Genomic DNA, 27,360 nt, shown 5'->3' on the forward strand with positions numbered 1-27,360 from the left:
TGAAAACCAACTTTTTTATCCAAATTCAAAACGGGCAAGAGTAAACTTTTATCACAAATTCAAAACAGTAAGGTGCCTTGCATTTTTATCGAAATGGGGGAAGTTACATTTTTATCACAAATTCAAATCGGTAAGGGGTTAGCCTTGCATTTTATCAAAATGGGAGAAAAGTTAATTTTTATCACAAATTCAAAATGGTAATGCGTTAATAGTCTTGCATTCTGATTAAAATTGGACAAAAATTTAGTTCATTATAAAAAAATTGAAATGGTAAGACCTTGTTTTTTCTTTGTTAAACCGAACTCCATCAACAGAACATCAAAGAAAGAGAAATACATTGTAAAGTAGTGGCTCAAAACACTATGCCAAAAGCCAAATCATCGCTTCAATGTGTGCTTTTGTGTGTGGGCTAAGAATGTTTTATCAAAACGTGACACAAGATAACTTTTATTAGAAAATCAAAGCGTTAACAGATTAGCCTTTCATTTCTATCAATAAGGGATGGAAAAAAAACCCTAATTTTGATCCAAAATTTAAACAAAAGGTTACATATAGAAATGAAGAAGTGGCTCAAAACACTATGCCAAAAGTCAAATCATCGCTTCAATGTGTGCTTTTGTGTGTGGTCTAAATTTTTTTATCAAAACGGGTCAAAAGTTAACTTTTTATCACAAATTCAAAACAGTAAGGGGTTAGCCATGCATTTTTATAAAAACTGGTCAAAAGCAAATTTTTATCACAAAATCAAAAAGGCTAGGTGTTAGCTTTGCATTTTTATAAAAATGGAGGGAAATGTACTTTTTAACACAAATTATAACGGTAAGGGGTTAGCATTGCATTTTTTTTCAAAACGGGGTAAGCGTTAACTTTTGATCACAAAATCAAAACGGAAATGGGTTAGTTAGTGCAAGTTAGCCTTGCATTTTTATCAAAAACGGGGCAAAAAAACCTTTTTATCCTTGCATTTTTATCAAAATGGGGGAAAGCTAAGTTTTTATCACATATTCAAAACGGTAAGGGCTAATGAAGGGGTTAGCCTTGCATTTTATCAAACTGGGGGAAAGTTAACTTTTTATCACAAATTCAAAACGGTAAGGGCTTATGAAGGGGTTAGCCTTGCATTTTTATCAAAATGGGGGAAAATTAAGTTTTATCACAAATTCAAAACGGTAAGGGGTTAGCCTTGCATTTTTATCAAAATGGGGGAAAGTTAACTTTTTATCACAAATTCATAACGGTAAGGGCTAATGAAGGGGTTAGCCTTGCATTTTTATCAAAATGGGGGAAAATTAAGTTTTTATCACAAATTCAAAACGGTAAGGGGTTAGCCTTGCATTTTTATCAAAATGGGAGAAAGTTAAGTTTTTATCACAAATTCAAAACGGCAAGGGGTTAGCCTTGCATTTTTATCAAAATGGGGGAAAGTTACGTTTTTATCACAAAATCAAAACGGTAAGGGGTTAGCCTTGCATTTTTTTTCAAAACAGGGCAAAATTTTTTTATCACAAATTCAAAGCGGTAGTGGATTAGCCTTTCATTTTTATCAAAAAGGGACAAAAAGAATTATTTATCACATATTCGAACCGGTTCGTGGTTAGCCTTGAATTTTTATCATAAACTGGTCAAAAGTTAACTTTTCATCAGATATTCAAAACTGTAAAGGATTAGCCTCGCATTTTTATCAAAAAGGGGCAAAAACAAACTTAGTTTTTATGGTAGTTTTTATCAAAAAATAGCACGAACGTAAATTTTCATCAAAATTTCAATACGGTAAGGGTTAGCCTTGCATTTTTATAAAAATGGGGAAAGTTAAGTTTTTATCACAAATTCAATACGATAAGGGCTTACCATTTACTTTTTATCAAAACATGTTCAACTTATGCCTGTGCAAATCCGAAGGTAAAAGTGGCGAACAAGACATTGTTTAGACTTACCACTTAGACGACTTGCATGATGTCAGACTTCTTGGGTGTATTGTTTCAAAATGAATGTGTAAATTGCAAGTTTGCATCGACAGGTCTCGCATATGACCAAGAAAAATTACCGCAAATAAATGTTTAACTGGAAAATACAAGACTACCTAGTCGAGCCTTAAGCCGAACTGTTTACAAAATCAGTCACAAGTCATCACAAGTTAACTAAGAGTCATTCAGTCTCAAATCTATTCAACGTGACTGATCTGGTTACATCTCTGCCCAAAACAGCCAAGTCCAGTTCTGCCCTCTGCAAATCTTGGGTGTCGGCAAGCTCACCTTGGCCCCCTCTCCAAGTCTCTTGTCCAGTTTTTCACACTCCTTGTTGACAATGTGATCAACCTCATTCTCATCAATCTGAATGGAAAAAAAGTAACAAAAGTTTCATTTAAAACAACATTTTCTCTGTATCTCTGGTAACTGTGATTTTACAAAACTTGCCACAAATTTGTTTCCATGTGATACTTCAAATGCTTGGCACTGAAAGCTTAGTTCTTTATTTTTCTGCTCCTGTAGTATTGAATAGTTATCTTTGGTTCAAGTTAGGGCACATCTTAAAAGTTGAAATGTTCCAATTCCATAAGCTTCTTTTTGGAGCACTGTGTGTTCCCAATGTGTTCCCACTGTGGCCTAATTACAGAAGTTATTTCTGCACCAGGCGATTTTGACTTTGACTCAACCATGTGTCCCGTCCGAAATTTCAAGTTAGAATGATTTGCTCTTCTTTTGACATTGACCTTCAATACTTTAAAACATAAATCAAATGGCCATTTGTGCTCGTTTTGTTTTGGCATGGTACAAAAACCTGGCTACACTTTTAAAACAATTTGGAACAGCGACTCAACTTCTAAGTGGCATTTGAAAGGACCATGGCACATCTTGATTTTAGACGTAAATCCACTCATGAGCTAGTATATAATATTTGAGCAGATTCGCTGATTAATTATGCAACACCTCTAGATTTTGACCAATCAGAGGGCACTTTCTATATCAGGCCTTCGGTCATTCACCAATTGTCGCATCATATACATGATTAAAAAAAAACCTCCAGACACAACATGGGATACGCTGTGAATTGAGCACACAAAGGCTGTGGTCAGGCACTCTGTGTTATGTTACGCGATACACCCCAAGCTTGTCTAGATTCTATAGATCTAGGCCCGGCCGTTGTTTTAGTATAAAACACTGCATCGGAATCAACCAATCACACTTGTACATGTTGTCAAGATTTCTGAATGAAATTACGTCCTGATTTAACGTTGACTCTGATTGGCTACCGTAGCTCATGGCACAGCACACATTTGCATTCCTAGACGTTTGAATGGAGTTAGGGCTAGAACGGGTGATACTCAGACTACTCATGAGCTGAACCTAATGCAAACTGCTGCAAATCTACAGCAGGTTTGCCTGTCTGAGACATGAGGATAAAATCACGACTGTTGGACAAAAACTCAGTTTTGAGCCGCCATCTACACTTTTAGTGTAAAATTTGTTTGGACAAACATGGTCAGTGATTGGTAATTATCTGTTCAATGGTAATTTCACCTTTGTGAAATGAAAATCTAGTTGGGCTTACTGATTTTTGGGATGGCTTGACTCTTGATCGCCAGTCGGAACCATGTGGATATAAATTGCCAAATAAACACAAGATGTGAGTAAACTTACTTGTTGAGTTCTCTGGGCATGTTTGCCCTTTCCAGCAACTGGCACAGCAATGGTTCCATGTTGCTAGACTCCAGCCCATCAAGCTGGACGTCGATACACAGCAGACTGTTCAAGATCTCCCTCCCTTCCAGAGCCTCAAACTCCGCCCCCTTCCCGAGCCCTCCCATGCCTACAACAAAGAGTAGCCGCCGAAGAAGCGTAAGTAAGCACTGGAGTCATCATTGATGCATTGGACATCATGGATCGCTATCAGCGGGGCCGTTTTGGTGTCTAGTTGGGTGTCTTGGACGAAACGACTCAGGAGACGTTGGAGGATTTAGTGCGCCCTGCTGGGGAGAGGCTTGCGACGGACTCATGAGAGAAAAGCTGGGGAGAACCAAGAAGGAACACTCGGTGTCAGGTGGCTTGGAATTTATGCTAGCAGTAACTCTGCATTTGGGTTTCTAATAAAGCAGTTTAACCCATTCATAAAGACATGAATGATTTCAAGTGAATCGATCTGGAGCAAAACATTACCTAAACATGGGCACAACAAGCCAATAACCTATAATGAAATTGAGTACAATCAAATCGTCTTTTACTGAATCAAATACGACTCTTCTGAAAAGCTATTTTAACAGGTTTTTAAAAATAATATTAAAGGCGTATAGGATCATTTGCATTTAATCAGATCAGACTGGTTTTTAAACGTGTACATACCGGTACAAACATGTACATGTATACCGTACAAAATTTTCTTTTGCTGTAATTTTCAGATATAGAAGGATTTGGGGGGTAAGTATTTAATAGCAAGTATTTTAACACTGACCTATTTAAAGTTTTGTGTTCATAGATGCTGGGAAAACCAAGAAAAAAATGCTGTTCTTGTCTTGTAGTATGGTTCCTCACCCTACTTCAGACAAAACAGCGTCAGGGAATTGTACCGATAGGGTCAAGGAACCAGACTAGCTGGCTTGCTCGCACTCACGGATGTGTAACCGATTGCAAACAAAATGTGTACTAACTATAATTGGCAAATTGGGGGAGTATTGAAAACAGTCAGGTTTTTCCAACGATGGTCGGCCGACAATCATTGGAAATTGATACAAAAATTCCACTTTTCTGGAAAATGACAGCACACCAGGTGCCATGATTTCATAGGACACTTGAGACTATTATTCACTGAAATTTCATAATTATTTAGTAATTTTGTTTTTTGATGTTTGCAAATGTTGCATACCGCGGTATTAACTTTTACACCCCACAAAATAATTCCGTCTGTCTTGCTGTCATTTAGAAAACCGAGTAATGTAGGGGATTTCCAACGATCAGTCAATCGACTCATTTTTGAAGAAAGAGTTACAAACACACAAATTATGTTTCATGATCAAAAGGTTGAGCACTTTTTTTTTTTTTTTTGTACTGTTTCCTAGGGGGGAAATGGTATCACTGAGCTGAAACTTCAATAGGTTAGGCATTCAACATTCTTCTTTTGATTTTGAATGGTCTTATTATTTGAAAACGAACAAAAGTCATGAATATCAAATGATCCTATATGCCTTTTAAAATAAAGATCTTCCCTTTTTTTACAATGACCTTTTTATTTTCTAAACGGACTTTCCTACAATGTAGGTGATATTATGCCCATTTGAAGTTTGTAAATTTAACAGAGATACAGCTTGTTAAATTTGTTGGTTATGCGTTCTTGAACTGCTACACAAATGGAATCACTTACTGTCTCGCATTCCCTTGATGATCAACAGGTCATCAGCTTGCCGTAAGGGACGTCAATGACTTCATCAACCCTCAGTCGCTGGACGATGACACGGTCCACCTCGGGGCTGGTCAGATCCTCACAATTCCAGTGAACATTGGCAGAAAAATCATCATCTATGGGAAAAATTACCAAGACAACAATTGTGCAAGAGAACTAGTTCCAAGCAAGATAAATCACATGGGAATGAAGCTGGTAACCGGCATCTGCTAAACAATGAACAAATTCTATTCTTTGCAGCGTTGTAACGAGACACTGAATTTTGTGACTTGAGTCGAGTCGAGTCATTTTAAGGAAGTGACTTGAGTCAAATCCAGTCGAGTGGAGTAACAGTGTGTGGTCGAATCGAGTCAAGTAGAATCTGTGCTCTAGTCAATTTAAAGCCGGCCTCAGGTCGACCTTGCGACTGACAAAGATCAGTCGACGACCGACTTTTCAGGATCAAGCTGTGCCTGAGCAATCACCGGCGGGAAGATTTCAGTCACCAATTTTTTGCGACCTGAGTGTAACTGCGACGATATTAAGACGATCGGAATTAGTCGGGTCTAAAAAAAAATCAACAGTAGCAAGAGAAGAAAAATTTCAACTTCTATGACGACGTTGCGATCGTGTGCGCATCAAGATCATCCTTTCCAATTGTTTAGCCAATTAGCACACTACTCTGGCACTCCGCATGTTCTGCGCAACATCACGTAGTACGCAGCACGCGTGCGTCAATCACCATATAAGGCGATTGTTTACCTACTCACGAGAGGATATTCCATACCATAGCTAGAGGGGTGTTTAGAAAAAAATTAAATAAAACTGTTCAACAAAATCATCGGAAATGTATAATTGTTTGACTTGTGCCGATTTTTTGACTCAAAGCTATTTGTGAATGGGAATACCACAAGTACATTTAAGACCGTATCAGGGGAATGCGCGCTGGTAATGGCTCGAGCCGAGCCAGCCAGCCAAACACATATTTACTCCCTTATTGGTAAAGTCTGTCTATGACTGTCTATGCTGTGGAATCGTGGTGGATCGTCGCGTCAAGGTGACATGAGCAATTTTGAGCATGGTATACAAATATTGAGTGGCTCAGCGTGGAATGGGAGGAATATTATCGCAAGGTAAAATCTGGACTTTTCCATTTCACGAGGCGAAGCCGAGTGAACTGGAAAAGTCCAGATTTTACCGAGCGATAATATTCCTCCCATTTCACAATTTAAAGCCACTCAATATTTGTTTTATATAACTGACATATAGATCCTTGTCATTTGATATATTTGAACTTTTTTTGCAATAGAAAACTGAGGGAAAATGTATTTCTCTCTTCCAAATACCCCTTCACGAAAATGATTGAACCCAACGCTGTAGCGCTGGCTCTTTGGAACAATACGCACTACGCGCAACGCTGAACGCGCACACCAGCATGCATTTGCACACAAATACCGCCTCATGATCCTAACTGTTGAATAGTATTTCCCATTCCCCATGGGCGGATAGTACTTTTTGAGCCGCGGCGTGAATGGGAGCAATAACGAATGTCACGTGATGTGAGTTCCACCAATCAAATGACTAGGATATATGTCAGTTATATAATTGCGATTATTTAATCGGGATGCCGCTTGTTCAAGAGAATCACACGATTTCTCAGTTTTGTGATCTGAGTATTATTTTTCTGCTTGATGCTGACGGTTCCGTCATGGCGCAAGCAAATCGCAGGTCGAACCTGAGGCCGGCTTAAGTCAGTGATATTTGAACAACATCTAATAAATTACAGAATGGAAGAAAGAACACAAGGCACCAGTTTGTAATGAAAATCCAAAGACTTAAAAAACGCTGCATGGTACCCAATAGACAGTTTCTGCTGGACGTTTCTACCAAAGATCTGCGTACCAATTAACATGAAGTGAACTCCGGTTTCATCTCTGGTTTGGATTCAGGTCTGAAATATTTTTTACGCTGACAAATTGCAACATTTGAAACTGTTTCTGATTATATAGAAAATATAAAACAAAATTTGAAAACATAAATTTAGTTGGAGTTTCATCAAGGGCTTAGGAAATCGCCCGAAGCCGAAGATGAAACCAAGAATTGGGAAAACTCTGGTTTCGGGATAGTAATTTGTGCGCTACATTATAGTACACGAGTTGGGAGTCCGTGATAAGGCCAAAAGAAAAAAAATATTCTGCTTCCAATTACATGTCATTCGAAAATAGGGTAGGTACATGTAGGTAGGGATTTTTTTTTGCCAATATTTTTTGGTACGATCATATGGAGGAGTCTGCGTGTAGTCATGGGTTAAAGGCAGAAATTGATAGTTTTTGGTGTTTTTTGTCATTTTTCCCATAACAAGATTAGGGTAGGGGCTGTCAGAATAGGGTAGATAGGGGGTTTCCCTACAAAAAAAAATTCTGCTTCCGGTTGAAAGCAGAACTTTTTTTTTTGGCCTGAGGCGTATACATGTATTTGTACATGATAAACGGCAACAACTCGACGGTAATGTGAATATAAAACTTTGTAATGTTCGCACAGTGTTAGGACTCAAGTTTTATTAACCTTCGACTCAAGTAAAGTCGAGTCTACTGATGAGAGACTCGAGTCCAGTCGAGTCAATTACCCATTGGGACCTGAGTCGAGTCAATTACATTGTAAATCATTGACTTGAGTCATTACAACTCTGATTCATTGTTCAGCAAAGTTGTGTGCTTCACAGCAACATGAAATATGCTCTTATTGAAGGATTTAGAGGTGAAATGCCCCAAGTACATGTATGACATCACCCCAACTACATTGTATTGTTGGGACCACTGCCATATTTTGGGCTATAGTTGGGACGACTGCCATATTTTGGGCTATACTTTGGACCACTGCCATATTTTGGGCTATAGTTGGGACCACTGCCATAATTTGTAGTTGGGACCACTGCCATAATTTGGGCTACAGTTGGGACCACTGCTATAATCTGGGCTACAGTTGGGACCACTGCCATATTTTGGGCTACAGTTGGGACCACTGCCATATTTTGGGCTATAGTTGGGACCACTGCCATAATTTGGGCTATAGTTGGGACCACTGCCATATTTTGGGCTATAGTTGGGACCACTGCCATATTTTGGGCTATAGTTGGGACCACTGCCATAATCTGGGCTACAGTTGGGACCACTGCCATATTTTGGGCTATAGTTGGGACCACTGCCATATTTTGGGCTATAGTTGGGACCACTGCCATATTTTGGGCTATAGTTGGGACCACTGCCATATTTTGGACTACAGTTGGGACCACTGCCATATTTTGGGCTATAGTTGGAACCACTGCCATATTTTGGGCTACAGTTGGGACCACTGCCATATTTGTAGTTGGGACCACTGCCATATTTGGGCTACAGTTGGGACCACTGCTATAATCTGGGCTACAGTTGGGACCACTGCCATATTTTGGGCTATAGTTGGGACCACTGCCATATTTTGGGCTATAGTTGGGACTACTGCCATAATTTGGGCTATAGTTGGGACCACTGCCATATTTTGGGCTATAGTTGGGACCACTGCCATATTTTGGGCTATAGTTGGGACCACTACCATAATCTGGGCTACAGTTGGGACCACTGCCATATTTTGGGCTATAGTTGGGACCACTGCCATATTTTGGCTACAGTTGGGACCACTGCCATATTTTGGGCTATAGTTGGGACCACTGCCATATTTTGGGTATAACAGGCTTACCGATGGTTTGATGGTGCTCAGTTTGTGGATTTTCGTCTTCGTTTTTGCCACCTTGCTCTACTTGTACAAGTTTGCGCTGCATCTGCAGGCACTTCAGCTTTTTCTCCAACTCGCTCATCTTACGGCCCAAGTCCATGCTGCATCGTGACGGCCTTCAGCACCTCTACCAGGCTGAACTCCTCATGCAGGCCCAGGCTGCGGCCAGGGAACTGGCTTTGAAACCTAAAAAGAAAAATTAACATCTATTCCATTAATAAAGTGTCAATTTCATTTTCTTGAGCAACATTTTCAATTTCATAACGTTTATCCAAAAACTTATTACGTAGCTCCGCCAAGGAGGCTATGTTTGCACTGGCGTTAATTGGTTTGTGATTCGGTTGGTTTGTTGGTTTGTTGGTTGGTTTGTTGGTTATGGACGGATTTTCATGAAAGTTTTTGCGGGAGTGGTCTTTGGTAAAGTACAAATCGATTGGATTTTGGAAGTGATCCAGATAGTCTACATGTTCATCTGGATGCAGGATTTTTTTTACAGATTTTTTTCACCCATCATGTGGAAAACTTTCAACACATCACCCTGCGTGACCCTCTTCTTGTGCGTGGCACTGACCCGGTGACCCTGTATCCCTTATCACCCACCTAATCTAACCACACAGGTCAATGGACTAGACCATTTTATACAATGGGGGAGTGGAAAGGTAGACCGACACAGGCATACATACACAAACTGTTTGAGTTAAGGATTTGTTTTGGGTCTGCATGTAGGATTTTTTTAAAGGATTCTTCACCATAAATGCGAGTACATGTATTTCTTTCGGGTGAAGGCGGGGAATTGTTTATCCTTGGTCATGTTGGTAGGTTTGCACACTCTGAGTGCTTTGCTTTAAATTGAATAAAAATAAAAATAAGGAGATCCATTTTAGAGTGAGTACAAACAGAAGGAACATTGATAAAATCACCATGTGAGTATACCGGTACATGTCACAATCTAACACAACAATGTTGCGACAAGAATTAAAAATTGGGATTTAAATTGGTGAATTAAATCAACGCGATTTAAATCAGACAACCCTAATAATAGGCATGTAAGGGGGGGTGTGATTCAAGTCACTTAACTATTCTAGCAGGCAGAGAATGAAACATATTTGGTACTCAACTGACAGAGAATTGACAAAGGAAACATAGGTGTGCGATATGTGTGTTCAATGCGTAACAGTTTGACAAAGTTAAGTGAATCATTGTGTTAAGATTATGTGGTCCGCACTGGCGCAGCGCTGGCCGGCCACGCCCTTCGACTTCTGCCGGCCCACATAGCTACATGTACACCCAGGTACATGTATCACCCCCTTTGTGACACACTGCGACACCGGTTTTGCCACTAAAAATATGAACCATGTATGTCGGATCAGAAAACCCCAAATTTTCCAGTGCATGGTGCCAGAAGGTGCTAATGACTCCTTGCATATTAAAATTCTGTATTTTTAAAGCAAAAATCAAACAAACTACCATGAATTTGGAGAGTTTTATTTCTTCGTATAAACTTTTTCTTCGACATAATTTACAAGTGTTGTGTTTGGTATTGCTGGAAAGAGCAAGATATTGTCTATAAAATTGACCTAAAGTATAAAGGTTAGGAAATACCAAGAATGATGACGCTTAAGATTGATAATATTCACGATGGCGACGGGCAACATCGGCGGCTAATTGTCATAATTGTTACATGTATGCTCATTTTGATTGTCACTGATTGTGTAATTCTAGTTTGTTTGCACTTTGCACACATTTGCATTATCGAAATGACGTCTGAAAAATGCCTAACTTCTTTTCTATAGCTAGTATAAGAGGTTCTAAAGCATAAATAAACTACAAAGTCTAAATATGAACATCAAAACTTGACAAAGTTCTATGTTCGGGTACATGTTCCAAGTGTGGCCTATATTTACGGAGGTAGTACAGCAAATTGGCCACATTTGTGGGGCTGGCTATCACGGATGGTGCCGAAAAAAAAGTGCTTTTTGTCAGATTGTTAGCCCCATAAATGCGGCTGAAATACTGGACTAACTCTGCACTACATGCATGACATGTGGCCCGGGGGTGGAATGGATGGTCCCATTGCTACAAATTGTAGGGAAGCCGAAAATCAATTCAGAACAAAATTATTTTGTCATTTAAAAATCACCTCACTTATCTGAGCTACAGAAGTGTGATCGCTTGCTTAACCCTCGTACTATTTAAGAGGTCACCAATGGTCAAAATGTTTGTATCTCACCTCCTGGCATACTGTGTACAAACCAATGGGAGTCTGACCAATATGAATAACCAGGCTGACAATGCATGTTTCCATAGGAATAGCAAAAACCGTTGAATTCCGTACCTTCAGAGGACTGACAAATTACGACGGTTTTCCAAAAGCATGGCGTCTGTGCTGTAAGTTCGGCCAGTGATCGGTCTTGATGTGTAACATAAGGAGATTCCTTTTTGTGAGAAACCGTCTAACAACAACCGACAGGTCTTTCGAGAATAAGGGAGCGCAAAGTAAACTCGCAGCCGCTGCACACGTGTGTCTGTCTAGGTTTCGTTCAATAGAGAGCGCGCCACATGTAAATAGTAGTCTCCACGTACAACGCGCATCATGACAAACTCGTTTTCGATCAACTACTCAATAAATACAACTATGTATTACATTGAAATTTCGCGCACTGAGTTTCCACGATGTGTTACATAAGGAGATTGAATATCATGTGAAAACATGAAACAACAAATATAATATATGATCGCAACAATGTAGTGTTTTAAACGCGAAAAATCGACGTTGACTACCATTCGGATTGTATTTGTAGCGCTCATAATAGCTCCATTGTTCGACGGTTTCTTATGAAATTAAATCTCGTAATGTTGAACATTATGACAAATAAGTGTACGAAAATTCAATGTAATACTGCTAATACATCATGTTTTTCTTGAGTTGTTGTCCCCCAAAATGAGTTTGGTGGTGGAGATCGAGACCACTATTTTGTATGTGGTGCGAGACCACGAGGGGTGCAGACCTGTAATTAAAGTGGCCCATCATTGCCTACGCGAGCCAAATCACAATGTGTGTACCCTCAAATATACTTTGCTATTAGAGCAATTATTGTGGGCCATGAACTTGAAAGTTTGTAGAACAGAAGAGCAGAAGCCGTGCACGTGACTGCACGCTTGTATTTCTGGATTTTTTTCTGCTATCAAATTCAAATCCGACTTTAATAATAACAATTAAAGGGAAAAGTCGAAAACTGTTGAAAAAAGGGGGAAAATGAAGACCAGGACAGGAATCGAACCACGAACCTCGATTCAGAAAAGAAAAAAGCTTTTCTGCTGTGAAATTCGAATCTCAATTAAACAATAGGGCCGCCTCACAGTTATAATAAGGGGGAACAATCGAAGAGTGTGCAAAAAAAAAGGAAAAAATGAGGACCAGGAGAGAACTCGAACCACGAACCTTAAGATGAGAACCCTACGCGTTTTGTCATAGTTTCTAACTTTGCGTGCATGACGTCATCATTATAAAATAATTGAAGTCTCCATAAAGTACACACAGGCACATGGAACTGAGATATTTTCTAACTTCATGCAATAATGAATTATTAATAAGTAAATTGATTCCTTTCAGCCAAGCCCGTTACAAGGTTTGTGGTTGAATCAATACATGAAAACCTTCGAATAATGGCGCGGTATCGATTATTGGTACAGTATACCTTAAGCCTGAAGTGATGGACAAAGGATTGACTTCGCAACATCCATACCGCGATAAACAAGTCACAATAAAAAATTGGCCGTTGCACACTTAGGCCCCTATTACTCTCCTGCGGGCCACAACGCGTTTATTCGCCCATGTGTGTAGCGACTGCGCGAGACGGTCAAGGAATTCGCGGAAACGCTTAAAAAGAAGCAACATTAATGTCCTTCAACTGACATGTGACACTTTATGCGAAGCAAGCAATGACTCCTCTTCATCTCTGTGTGGTGTGCCTAAGTGTGCCAAGATTTCTCCCCGATCCAACACCATCATTTCAGAGAATCAGGACTGTTTTCAACATCTAAAGGACCGCACTACGATATCTCGGGTAGCGGTCACTTGAACTGGCGGTGAATTGAACTAACTGAGAGATAAGTCCGTTGTTAATTAAACACTGCACACTAATCGCTGTTCTTTGTTTTCGCCACCCATCTTACGCCCGCCCACAATCAACGAGGTTTTAGTTGATGCTGGTAGTTACGAATGATAATTGTTGTGTTCGTACGTCAATAACACCCGATTAAGGAGAGACTGAGATTAGGGATACTTTTCTGGTTGCTTCGTATTGTATTCACGTTCCATGTCATGCCATAACACACTAGAGTACACCCATTCTGGAATTTGTATCCTTGTGGAGACATTTCTTTGTTCTCGTGTAGTAAAGTTTTCGAGTTTGAAATTGAAGTTTCAAAATGCTCTAATTTTAACCAGAATTAATTTCCTGGGCTGAAATTTGGACTAAATATCCCTTTTCTAAAACTCTTCCATTTGCGACAGATCAACCCACCTTGGAAATTACTAGTTTTTGAGTAAAATCCATATATATCTATTTCGTGAAATTCTTGTGAGACGTATTCATCTATAGAAATGTTCTTGCGGAGACGTATACAATCTTTTGTTCCCTATTGTGTGCATGTCTCCTTAAGGTAGTAAATTCCAGCACACACGTACTAGAATGTACAGACGATTAACAAATGACGTCATACACTGGTTGCACTATAAATAGATCACTGCAGTCTGCATACACTACATCCTCTCCCCCCTTAATATGGAAGCTGTACACACACACAAATATCATTTTCAACCCTATGAAAATGTCCTCGACTGAAAATTCTGTCTATAAAAGCAATGTCACACCTTACACAAAAAAATGCTAATCCTACAAACACTTGTTGCAAGAAAACCAAAGTTCAAAACAAAGAAAATCCTTTTTTCCATAATTAAATCCAAGTCCCTAGACAAGGTACATTGTAGCAATGGCTTTTTTCTCTTCCTGCCCTTAATTTGAATAAACAGAACTTCCCTTAGGATTTCCTTCTTGTTTGCTTGCTTGTTTGTTAGTTTTTTGGGTTTTTTTACACCCATGACATTCCAATACCGTACAATTTCAACTGCAACCTTTTTTGTTTGTTTCAAAACTACAACTCTAAAAACTTGTTTAAACAACTTGAGTAACAAGATAAACATTAACACAACTGTAACAACTCAAAGTGCAGTACATGCACATTTTAACTCTCATGCCGGCCTCTGCGAACAACAGTTAGGTTATTCCATAGTCTCAATGAGTCTGTCTGGGGTTTGCTGACCCTTGACGAACGACGTAGGGGTTTGGGTGAAGCACTGGAATCTGCGGTTACGGTCGGTGTCGCCGATTGTGAAGTCTGCTCACCACTTGTGATGTTTGAGGGTGGCGCGTGTGTACGTTCTGTCTGAGGAATTTGCGAGCCAACGACTGGAGCTGTCTCAGCGGTAGGGATAAACACCGGAATGGATGCGAGGTCAGACATATCAGTATCTTGGTGAGCTGAGGTGTGCATCCCATTCCTTGAGTTCTGAGAATGACTGGTTGTGGACCGTTCTGCTCTTCTCATCTGATCCACGTGTCTTTTCCACACTCGACCATCCTGCAAAATTACCACTTAAGACTTTGGGGCTGTGCGCTCTGCGACTGTGGCCAGCCACCAAGTCTCTTTGCAGCGGAAATCCTTAACCAACACATCCTCCCCCGCATAGAACTCGCGGAGTTGGGTCTGTTTGTCGTGGTGCAACTTTTGGTTGCTCTGCATGTTGACCACCTTGCGTTCAACGTCCGGGCGTAGCAAGGACAAACGAGTACGCAGTTCGCGTCCTAGGAACAAACTCGCAGGAGTACGACCGGTTGTTGCATGTGTCGTAGTGCGATATGTCAACAGGAAACTGTCGATACGTTGTTGCAAACTCCGAACACTCGATTTGCTTGAGCTGAGAGCGCGTTTGAAGGATTGAACCATTCGTTCTGCTGCACCATTACTTGCGGCGTGGTACGGTGCAACTCTTACGTGTTTTATGCCATTCACCTTGAGGAACCATTGGAACTCCTCACTTGTGAATTGCAGTCCATTGTCAAAGACAAGTTGGTAGGGGATGCCATACCTGCTGAATAAGTCTTGCAGCACCGTGATGGTTGCATTCGCGGTGGTGCTACTCATGTGGAAGATCTCTGGCCATTTTGCGTATGCGTCAATGACGATCAGGAAATCGTGACCATTTTTCTGCGCGAAATTGATGTGAATTCTGTGCCACGAAGAGCTAGGCCACACCCATGGCATTAGGGGTGCCACAGCTGGAAGGTGTCTAGTCTGTTGACAGCTAGCACAGAGACGAACAGTCTGTTCGATGTCGCGATCGATGTTAGGCCACCAAACGTAGCTTCGTGCAATTTCTTTCATCCTGACAATTCCTGGATGCGCATCATGTAACTCACCCAGAATGAACTTCTCGTACTTGTAGGGTATCACAACTCTTAATCCCCACAACAAACAGTCCTGTTCCGTGGATAGTTCGTGTCTGCGATTGAAGAAAGGTTTGAGGCGTTCGTCCCTTACCTCTGCTGGCCATCCACTTTTAGTGAACTCTAACACGCGCGAAAGCACAGGATCAGTTCTTGTAGCCTGTGAGATCTCCTTACTGGTTACTGGTAGGCTATCGAGGCGTTTGTCTTCGATGTTGTAGATAACGTCTTCATCGTCCTCCTCCATTGTGGGTAATGGGAGACATAAGAGCGCATCCGCGAGCACATTCTGCGAAGATGGAATGAACTGCAAGTTGTAGTCAAATGCGGACAACATTACAGCCCATTGCTGAAGACGTTGTGCTGCAAGGGTTGGAATCGACGTCTTGGGACAAAGGATGCGCTCCAATGGCTTTTGATCAGTCCGTATGGTAAATTTCCTTCCGTAGAGATATGTGCGGAAGCGTTTGAGACCGAACATGATTGCCAGGGCCTCCTTGTCCAGTTACGCGTAGCCCTTCTCATGTTTATTGAGTGAGCGTGAAGCATATGCTATAGGATGTCTGGAGCCGTCAGCGTACACATGCAGCATGACTGCTCCAAGTCCATATGGTGATGCGTCCGTTGCGAACTCGAGAGGGAGTGCTGGGTCGTAGTGAGCGAGAAGTTTGTCTGAACTGATGGCGTCCTTCACTGCCTCAAATGCCCTGGTACATTCATCCGTCCACTGCCAAGGACAATCCCCGAGCAGTTCGTTTAACGGATGGGCCATGGTCGACAGGTTGGGAAGGAACTGCGCTTGGAAGTTGACCATCCCCAACCATGAGCGAAGCTCTGTGACATTCTGTGGAACTGGAGCGTTGCGTATCGCGTCAACCTTGTCGTCGGTTGGCTGAATCCCTTTTGCAGAAATGCGACGTCCCATGTAGATTACGCTCTCCTGCATGAACCGACACTTTTCGGTCTTCAACCTGAGACCGTATTTCCGGAATCGCTGGAAAACGTTCTTTACGTTGCGGAGATGTTCCTCATCCGTCTTGCCTGTAACAAGCACATCATCCATGATTGCTTATGTGCTGTCCAGACCTGCTAGTACTTGTTCGATGAATCTCTGCCAGATTGCAGGACTCGATGAGATACTGAATGGTAAGCGTGTATACCGATACAGTCCCTTGTGCGTGTTAATCGTGACGTATTCTTGGGATTTGTCGTCGAGCAACATTTGCTGATATGCGCATTTCAAGTCGATTTTGGAGAATTTCTCCCCACCGGCTAGCTTGCTGAATACTTCCTCCGAAGTAGGTATGGGGTACTGATCGGTGTGGATTGATTTGTTTACAGTGTTTTTGTAATCCCCACACAGGCGTACCGTACCATCTGCTTTGGGTACACACACCAGGGGTGTCGCCCACTCGCTGAAATCAACTGGGTAAATGATTGTCTCTTGCTCCATTCTGGCGAGTTCCTTTTCGACTGCGGGGCGAAGAGCCAATGGCACTGTGCGAGCCTTGTGGAAAACTGGAATAGCGTCTTCCTTGACGTGCAGTGTTGCCTTAACTCCACGTACTGTGCCTAACTCTGGCTGAAAAATGTCCTTATATTCACTTTTCAACTCGGCGATTGGGTCAGAATTCACACCGTATTGACCCTGAGAAAACAGATTAGGCCAGTCCAGCTTGAGAACTGTCAACCACTCCCTGCCCAACAAGGGTGGTGCGTACTTGTCTGCATGGACGATGATTAGCGGTAACGTTGCTTTCTGGTCGCCGTACTGAACCTCGACAACCAGTTGGCCCAAAATTCGCAATTGGGCACCCGCGTAAGCGTGTACATGTAGGACACGATTCACCGGTTGCATTGGAATGTGAATAGTCTGACTGGCTCATGATTGATGCAGCGGCACCTGTGTCAAGTTCCATTTGTATGGGAATGTTCGCGATCTTGACAGGAACCTTGATAGTTGAAGTACGGCTGTACGTATCGGCTGTCGTGTCTCCTGACGTATCCGCTTTTGAATTATCGGAAGTCATAACCGTAAAAAACCGAGTCGACGAATGTACTGTCATCGCGATATGCGTCATCAGTGGGATCGTAAAGTTCGCGGGGGTTTTCGTCGTCTCCCACATAGCGAACGCGTCCTTTGGGCTTGGTTCGCTGTTGGGGCGTGTATTTCGTGGTTGGTGGTGCAGGGCCTGATTTACTATCAGACTTGCACTCTGACTGCAAATGTCCCACTTTCTTGCACTTGTAGCATGTGGCACTCTTGTATCGGCAATCATCGCGATTGTGATTGTTCAGTCCACAGCAGTCACAATGCTTCCTTGGTTGCGATGACCTTGGCTTTTGCCATTTTTGATTACGCTTGTAGTGAGAAGTCACCCTATTCACTGGTTTAGTCTCCACGGTGCCCATGTCTCTCACATTCTTTGCAGCAGCCTCCTCTGCGAGAGCGAGATCCAGAGTTTGTTGGAAATTGTAGTTGCGAGCGAGCAGCTTCTTTTGGATGCTCTCAGACTGCAGCCCACACGCAAACTCTCCTGCAGTTGATCCCCCGCAAAGTCACAATATACAGCCATTTTCTTCAAATGAGCAACGTATTCACAGATCGATTGTCCTGGCATTTGTCTAGCATTATGAAATCGAAATCTCTCTGCGACTGCCAGTCTCTTGGGTCTGTAGTGTCCCCGTAACAGTTTACACAAATCCTCGAATGACTTTTCCTTGGGTTGTTGCGAAAAAGACAAGTCTTTAAGTGTCTTATATGCCGTGAAACCAATGCTGCTCAACAAAATAGCCTTGCGTTTGACAGCGTTTGCCTCTGTCTCCGCAATGTCCACAGCAATGAAATACTGATCAAGTCTCTCCAAATATGTATCAATATCACCGTCCACTGGGTTAAATTTCTCGAACACAGTTCTCTGAAAAGTCGCCATTATCGTTTATCGTAGAACGTATCGTTACTATGCGTCGTCAACCATGCATGGACCAATGGCGATGTACATGTACGTTGTACTGTACCGCGCATCGTGTGTGCAAAAGTTATCACCGTACGTGTCGAGAAAACTTTGCAAAAAGTTCGTGAAAACTCAGGGTCGTTTCACACAATTTATAGTCCGTAGATAATCCTCTGCGTAACCCGTGTGTTCAAGGTTCATCCTCGTCGCCACTGTTGTGTTCGTACGTCAATAATACCCGATTAAGGAGAGACTGAGATTAGGGATACTTTTCTGGTTGCTTCGTATTGTATTCACGTTCCATGTCATGCCATAACACACTAGAGTACACACGTACTAGAATGTACAGACGATTAACAAATGACGTCATACACTGGTTGCACTATAAATAGATCACTGCAGTCTGCATACACAACATAATAGTTGGATATCTACAAGGTTGCTAGTAGCTGTAAAACGCCGCCATTAACAATTGCTCTCACATGGATGTCAAAAGTACTTTTGAGGTAAGATAAGATACAATTTTTACGAGTTACGAAAGATTCTGTCACGTCAAGTAACATTATCCCATTTTTCTGAAATATGATAATGTTTTAAGTTTGTTCCCCGAAAACTTCGCCGAACTGTATACATTTTCGAACAGTCAAGTTATCCCTTTCCTTTTTTGGGGCAATATTTGGTCTGAACCCTCTCAGTCAGTCGTTGATGTTGTAAAATCAAACGCCACCGGAGACCGAAGGCCCCTTTAAAAAGAATTCCCCGAAATTTCCCACCTGACAAGGAACTAAAAGAAACGACCGGTGTTGTAAATAAACACCCAAACTGATGAATGAGTATCGTGGGGTTGATATTTCCTCGGTTCCCTCTGATAATGTGAGTCAGAGGTCCCAATCGGGCAGAGGTATAACCATGAATTATCGAGAACTGTATTCTATAATGGTGTAGCCTGTGCCGCAAGGTATAATGCGCCGGGAAATGTGTAATATTTGCATCATATCTTGAAATACATGGGAGGAAATTCGCTGTGTAAAAAAAAATTAATAAGTTAAGGCCCCCAAAAAAGTCTCCGGTTTCTGGTATGGAGCTTGCCCAAAAAGTGGTGCGGCAACTCGTTTTTTTTTTTTTTTTTTACCTGTTTTTTTTTTTTGCTTCAAATGTCGGCTGATGACTGCAAATGGTGCCCGACTAAACTTAGTGCAAATATTATGGGAGACCAGAGAGGCCACATACATTGTAAAGCTTATTCTCGATCATAACCCCATCTAAAAATACGTTAAAATTGTGCAGCAGCAGGATTCCAGTCAAACCAGTGAGTTTGGTGGTTTTGAGACATCATCTTTCATTGAAAAAAAAACCTTTTTCATTTTGCCGACGCGCATGGCTACGGCGACGTCCGCGCATACCAGAAACCGAAGACTTTTTTTTTGGCCTTAGCGCGCAAGTCCTAATTTGTGAAATATCTGTATACAGATTTTTATCCGTTAAATTGGGTATAATATCAATTGAGATTTCTGTGGCTTTTCTGAGCATGTGCTGACTTTCGGGAGATACATATGTTTTTAACTTATGTCGCAAAAAAAGATCAAATTTCGGGAAACGACATGTGTATGAGACGTGGAGTGAAAACATTTCTTTTGTTGGTGTTCTGTATGTTGTTTTTCCTGGCTACGGAGTTCACTGTTGGGTGTTGCTGCTCAATAAGTTGTAAGGACATTAATAATAATAGGCACGTGGTTCAGCTATTCTCCCCGCGTTTGGTGTATTTCCATGGGTTCTTGGCGGGAGGTTGGTGGACGGACATCAATAAGTCAGCTAATCGACGGGTTCGTTGCTCGCAAGCGCATAAGCCCATTGTGACACAGGGTTTTCTTCAATGGAAGTTGTACTCCAGGCCCGTTGTCGCGTTCTGCTTCATGTCTTTGCAATTATTTTTTTTGCTCAAGGATACTCGTGGCACGGTGTATCCGTAATGCCAACGAGTGACTGGTTCTTCACATTGAAAAAGGGCCATCAAAGTGAGGAACAGTGTAACTTTTATTTTAGAAACCGCCCACCCGGAAAAATCTTATTGTGTATTAAGAAAGCGAAGGAAGGTTTCTCGTGTTTATTAGGCAACAAATTAATATTAAATGGCACAATTAATGTGTTTGTGTTTCAATTTCTGGGTTGGCTGCTGCCTTTGAAAACACGGATCCCTGTAGCTAAGTGGATTTGTCGATAACAATTACATTGTGTCCATTCGCAGGCGAAACCTTACGACTTGAAGTCAAGTCGGTAATTTGGCCGGGTTTTGGTCGCCCGTGGACAGCTGAATGTCACTCACCGTGCATGGCCGCTGTCAGTGATTGGCAGGTCTGCTACCAATGCGATAGTGTTATCGTCCTTGCGTTGAATTAAAGTGATACTAAGGCTTAAATAATAATAACATTAAACATTTGTTTTGATTGCAGGACACTGACATCATCAGATTATGCAGCAGCATTATCAATGAGATACAAAACTTCACTTAACGGATAAGCAGTGAGTCAGATCAACCAAGGATACTTGTACAGAAGTTGTATTCTTCTATACAAGCTGTTTTCCTTTGAATTGTTAAACGGAAGGTCGTCACCATGACTGGCGGACCGGGCAGCACCAAGCGCCACTACCGTCGGCTGCTGGACAAGCTCAAAGCCCGCTCCAGCCGCATCTTTGTCAAGACCCAGATGCAGAACCGCATGCAGGAGCAGAGACTGAAGAAAGTGGTCAATGTCCTGGAGAAGGATCGGGACCCCTGCATCCGCAAGTCTCATGAGGGGATCTGGCGAGTGTCGTCTAAGGAGTGCCCCATGCCGCGGCTGGCCAAGCCCGAGGGGATGCCATGTACCTGGCCCGTCCCCGCGCCACGACTCTCCCCACCCCAGCTGAACTAGCCACCCTGCTTCCTAAGAAGAGAGTCAGGGGACAACAGCACTATGCATCTCACGCTGAATCGGTGGCCACCAGCAAACCGCCTCCCAGAGAATACACCAAGATGTCCAAGAGAAGACTGTCCTCGATGAGATCAGATCAGGTCCAGATATATCACTATCGGAAGGTGATGGAGGAATTTGAGGAGGCAGTGGAGGTCTTTCCAGAAGGCAATGGGACAGAAGAGCATGCGACTGCTGCGGGTGGCACCGGAGAGAAGATGGAGACACCGACGCAGGGAGACAGGACTGATGGGAAGTGGGCAACACCGGTGACTAGGACAAAGAGCGTTATCAGCGAGGCAAGCAAAGCCCTGGCAGACAATGAGAGTACGGCAGCAGCTGAGGAATCAGTGAGAATTGTCATGAAGAAGCTCGGCATACGTCCTCAATCCAGCCCGATGTCTTACTCCCGAAGACCGCGGCCAAAGAAAAGACGCCCTCAGACGAGTGTCGGTACCTGCGCCACCATTGCCGAGCAACAACTGGACTCCAATAGCAAGGTGCTGCGAACCAACTACCTGGACATGTACAAAGCACAGCTGAAGAACCACGTCCGTCGCATGACTTCAAAAGGTGAAATGCCAGCGCCGTCTATATGCATGCATTGATGACATGTCACCACACCACGGCCACCGTGATGAGCGACCCAAGTCGGGTCTTGACATGAGCGTCCTCTCGCAGGCGTCCACTCCCACCAAGGCCCCTTCGCTGGCCCACAGTAAGTTTTCCTCGCCAGCCTTTTCACCCGAGTCACGTGGGATCAGCAACAATCCTGGTGCCAAGATAGAAAGGCAGTCCACCCTCATGCAACAGACAGCCTCGTCCACATCACGCTCAACACCGAGATGTCAAATGCGCAGGGTCAGCACGCAGATCATGCATGCCACCACCTTCGACACGCTACAAGATGAGGTGCAGAAAATGCAAAGCTACCGCAAGTTCCGGCGGGAGTCTCTGCAGATGGACGATGTCGCCAACCTTCAGGACTTGGAGGACGGAGAACTGTTTGAAGAGATGAAACACTGTCGGTACATCAGGTGGGCCAAAGCAGACGAAGCTTTAATCGAGGAATCCAGTGAGAACGAACCCTTACAACACCAACTTGCGCTTCTGACCCTGAAGTACGTCCCTCAGGGCCAATCAAAGAAAAGTCGGAACGAAAACACATAACCAGACGATTTATACTTCACACAGTTAATTAATTGGCAGTGTTTTAATTGGATTAAAATTTATTGGATTAAACATCAAATGTTTAATATTAAATGAACACTTCTAGTCTTCTACTACATGTATGTTATGAATTTAGTTAGACACGGTTTTTGTGTAAATATCCATATCTAGCCGAGGTATGTTCCTTTGCTCAGACAATCTACATGTACATGTACACAAAATATCTTTCGATTATTAAAATCAAATAATAATATAAATGAAAGCAATATGTATTTTGTTTTGCAAACAACTAGGCCTATAAAGCCTTTTTATTCAAACTTATTTCAGCAGAATGTGTAGTTTGTGTGGATAGAAAAATTCATTCAAATACTTTTGACTTACAGTCGTTAAAGGTTGCACATGTGCATGTTTCAAACTGTACAATCTGATCTGCAAATTATTAGTGTCAAGAAAATCATTTAGTTCAAAATACTCAATCCGCAAAATACCCTTAAATCCTTGACTTGCATTGACTTATTGGATTAAACTTTCAGTAGTACCAATGCGATTTCATAGGTTATAACAAATATGGGTAAACTTTTTCTGAGGTGCAGGTCTTACTGCACGTATTGTTTTAATGATTGTGCACTTTCATCTGGAATGTGCCATTTTAGAATCCAAAGACACGTTGTCCACTTGACATGCTTAGAAAGTAAGTTTCACATTCCACAGCCATCTTGAAAACAGCGCCACAATGTGACTTACTAAAGCCAGTCGAGGGGAACAAATTTGTAAAAGAGATACCGGTAGGTCACTGCCACATTGCAATTTCTGCTTGATATACCGACTTTTTAATGCCAATTTTAGAGCCTGCACTGTAACATAAAGACTAACAACTTACACGAGGATGTCAAGACACAAATACGGATCAAAATTTATGTATTCTTGGCCTACAGATTCCACCCCCCCCTTTTTTTTGGTAGCCGAAAACTTCTTACTAGTTCTTACTTTTTATTTTATATAATTTTTCCCCAATCCTGGGATTTGTAGAGACGCCTTTTCAAATCCAACTTAAATTTAACAAAAACGGTTTATTTTGACTTCCCATACATGTACCGGTATGTGTGACTGCGAAAACTTGTATTCAGTTTTATTCACGTTTATGTGTGATAGTGTTGGATTCAGCTACATGTACAACACTTATATACTGTACATGTACATGTAGGCCATGTATCCCGAGTGACCAGGTGACTGTGATGTTTTTTGCAGTCAGTTCACAAGTAACTGGTTGAAAATTGAATATTTTTTTTAAATGCATCACTACATCAAGTCCAGAACTTTGGTCTGACCAGAGACCCACAACCTGGAAAGTTAAGCGCAAGATGTAAAGGGTAACTCTGGTGACACTATTGGTTTGCAATTATTTTTGGTGCTACTGTAATTGGCGATTTGGTCGCTGTTGGATCCGGTTGAAATAAATAAATAAATAAATAATCTGAGTAGACAATTTGATCAAATTTGAGTGCATTTTACGTTTTGAACTTAAGCCACCTTTGAGAATATGATTGAAAAGTACTAGGCCCTACATGCCTTAGGTGCATGTATATCTAGGCTGATTATAAAGATTACGTGCACAAACAGTCATGACAGTAGATTGTCCCTTTTTGACAACTTTTGAGAGCCCTAGTTGGAGAGACGCATTGCGTGAATGTACTGGTACGCGGCCTTTCGTGTAATTATGTCATCATGCCAATGTTTGTGTTGGACATTCCTCACTAAATATTTGCATAATTTATATAACTGTATGACTGTAGCAAAATGCTTCCGTCTTCAAGTTAAATTTATTATCATTGTACTTCCGGTTACACTGGAAGTAAAGGTCAAATGGTATGTGCCCTGGACATGCTGGAACAAAATATTGCCAGTAGCAATGTCTGAAACAACAAAAAACTAGAAATGTGTTTGTGGACAAACACTGAGCTGTTTCGACCGTTTTATTAATGACTGCCGTAAAGGAGTTTCATCCAGGTCGAATGAACATGTACATGCGTATTCTATACAAAAAGTGTCTATCCTACGTCCCTGACAATGCATGAACATAAAATCTGTCAAAGTTAGCCGGAAATCGGCTAAAACGGTCACTGTGGACAGGATTTGACCTCAGCAACACGTGCGCTGCGCGCGGGCTGACTGACTACGATATGTACAACGTACGTGCATGTACATGTACATGTACATTGTGGACTGTGCATGTTTTAAAGCAGAGTTATTGTCAACCTGAAGTTTTAAGCGTGCGCAGGGCATGTCCGAGTTTGCTTATTGCCTCGAAGCTTTGAAATATTTTAGACCTACCCTTACATAGACAATTAAAGTAGAAATTAATATAAAAACTGCCATGGTTGATTTTTCAGGATTTTTTTTAAGGAAAAAGGGTCTTTTCATTATAACTTCCGGTCTGATGACGTCATACACCTTAAACTTCGCACACGTCTTAAGTGGGTCAAGGTCATCATATACACCAATATTTAGGTGATTCTGACAAACTTCGCCACAGACATCTATTCAAAATACATTTTTGAAAATGTTCAACCTGTCACTAGAGGGCGCTCGAAGATTGCATGACGTCATCGGTAGATGATTTGAAGAATACTATCAGCCAAGAGACTAACACAGTTAAAAGCAAGTTCATATCTATTACCACTTTTAAATAATAAGCCACTTTCGGTTTTGGCCTTTTTCGACCGGAAGCAAGGGTCACGTGATTTTACGCACACTGAATGAAATAAAGTCCTCAACCTACTCTACCACTTGCCGGCAACAGAATGCTGCGGACGCGTACGGTTGATTTCTTATGCATTTTTAAATATTAAAAGTGTCACAATTTAATTGCCTATAAATAAACACCGGATGACGTCATCATGACGTCATCATTACACAATGTTGTTTGAATTAGGGTCATTGCTTGGACAAAGATTGGTGTAAATAAATTACTGGCAAAGTGTCGAAAATGCCCTCTGAAAATTGACATTTTTTTTTAAATTTCTGTGTACAAAGTCTATGGGAAAAATTAAATATTCAAAATTCTATAATAAATCACGTGATGACGTCAGCATGACGAAAAGTTTCGGCGCACATCTTCAGATGGTGGTCTAAGTGTGTGCCAGGTTTGAAGTCGATCGGATTTGAAAAAAAGCCAAAAGTGACTTGTAGAACGAAAACACGTGTTATCCTATGAGAAAAAAGTCTGAAAAATAAAAGAGAAAAAAAAAAATAACAGAAACAAGAGCTGTTTCTGTGTGTACACCGAAACAGCTAATGAGACTGTTCCATTATAAAGTTACATGTATAGCCTAATTAAAAGTTCCATTATAAAGTTATAGCCTAATTAAAAGTAAGCTTGTAATTTGATACCAGGTGATGTCATGATGACATCACATTTTCTTTTACATCTTCGGACCAGGGTTCAAATTCCATCTACATGTAGGTTTTATCGTCATCACGTGAACTGTTTGGAAAAGATGTGGTTCGTTTTGATTTTGAGGCTTCTGTCTGTAATTTAAATTCACCCAACTTTGACCTTCCAGTAGACCCGGAAGTAAAGGTCGAGCGAGTTCACGTAGGAGAAAACCCGTAAAGAATTATTGTCCAGCAAAAAAAACCCCAAAGAATAATTATTACCATTTCAAAAAGGTGATCGGGTCGTACCCGATCAAAAAGTCCCCAAAAACATTCAGTGTGATGAATCCTGCTTTTGACAGATTTTCCACTTTTTTCTGTCTTAGTTTTATTGTGTTGAGCATAAAAATCGGGCAAGAAAGATCTTTTGCTGTTACTCCCTCAACCGTTTTAAAGTACAGTTAGAGCATTTTCTCTTCAAATATGAAAAAGTCTTACTTTGCAGTACTTCGAGTCTGTTCCATCCCTGTGAAGCACCAGCAAGGTAGTGATGTACTTGGTGCGGTCCTTCTCCTGGGCTGTATAGTGCTTCTCAAGGGAGCTCTGGTCTGAGTCTGTTCCATCCCTGTGAAGCACCAGCAAGGTAGCGATGTGTACTTGGTGCGGTCCTTCTCCTGGGCTGTATAGTGCTTCTCAAGGGAGCTCTGGTCTGAGTCTGTACCATCCCTGTGAAGCACCAGCAAGGTAGTAATGTACTTGGTGCGGTCCTTCTCCTGGGCTGTATAGTGCTTCTCAAGGGAGCTCTGGTCTGAGTCTGTACCATCCCTGTGAAGCATCAGCAAGGTAGTAATGTACTTGGTGCGGTCCTTCTCCTGGGCTGTATAGTGCTTCTCAAGGGAGCTCTGGTCTGAGTCCGTACCATCCCTGTGAAGCACCAGCAAGGTAGTAATGTACTTGGTGCGGTCCTTCTCCTGGGCCGTATAGTGCTTCTCAAGGGAGCTCTGGTCTGAGTCTGTACCATCCCTGTGAAGCACCAGCAAGGTAGTAATGTACTTGGTGCGGTCCTTCTCCTGGGCCGTATAGTGCTTCTCAAGGGAGCTCTGGTCTGAGTCTGTACCATCCCTGTGAAGCACCAGCAAGGTAGTAATGTACTTGGTGCGGTCCTTCTCCTGGGCCGTATAGTGCTTCTCAAGGGAGCTCTGGTCTGAGTCTGTTCCATCCCTGTGAAGCATCAGCAAGGTAGTGATGTACTTGGTGCGGTCC

General features: G+C 41.9%; 1 long non-coding RNA gene and 1 pseudogene across 3 annotated transcripts; one reads left to right on the forward strand and one right to left on the reverse strand.

Moving 5' to 3' along the window:
• Positions 1–1,496: 1,496 nt before the first annotated feature.
• LOC119730325 lies at positions 1,497–26,650 on the reverse strand. Of its 3 annotated transcripts, none has more exons than XR_005271361.1 (5): positions 26,596–26,650; positions 9,103–9,324; positions 5,353–5,507; positions 3,639–4,004; positions 1,497–2,330 (listed from the first exon to the last, which is right to left on the reverse strand). It is a non-coding gene; the product is annotated as an uncharacterized LOC119730325 (long non-coding RNA). The 3 variants fall into 3 exon arrangements; XR_005271362.1 differs by lacking the exon at positions 26,596–26,650 and adding an exon at positions 11,474–11,492; XR_005271363.1 differs by lacking the exon at positions 9,103–9,324 and having other exon boundaries at positions 26,596–26,624.
• LOC119730324 lies at positions 20,029–23,901 on the forward strand (annotated as a pseudogene).
• Positions 26,651–27,360: the final 710 nt, after the last annotated feature.

This window comes from Patiria miniata, unplaced genomic scaffold (assembly GCF_015706575.1).
Source record: "Patiria miniata isolate m_02_andy unplaced genomic scaffold, ASM1570657v1 HiC_scaffold_22, whole genome shotgun sequence".
NCBI lineage: Eukaryota > Metazoa > Echinodermata > Asteroidea > Valvatida > Asterinidae > Patiria > Patiria miniata.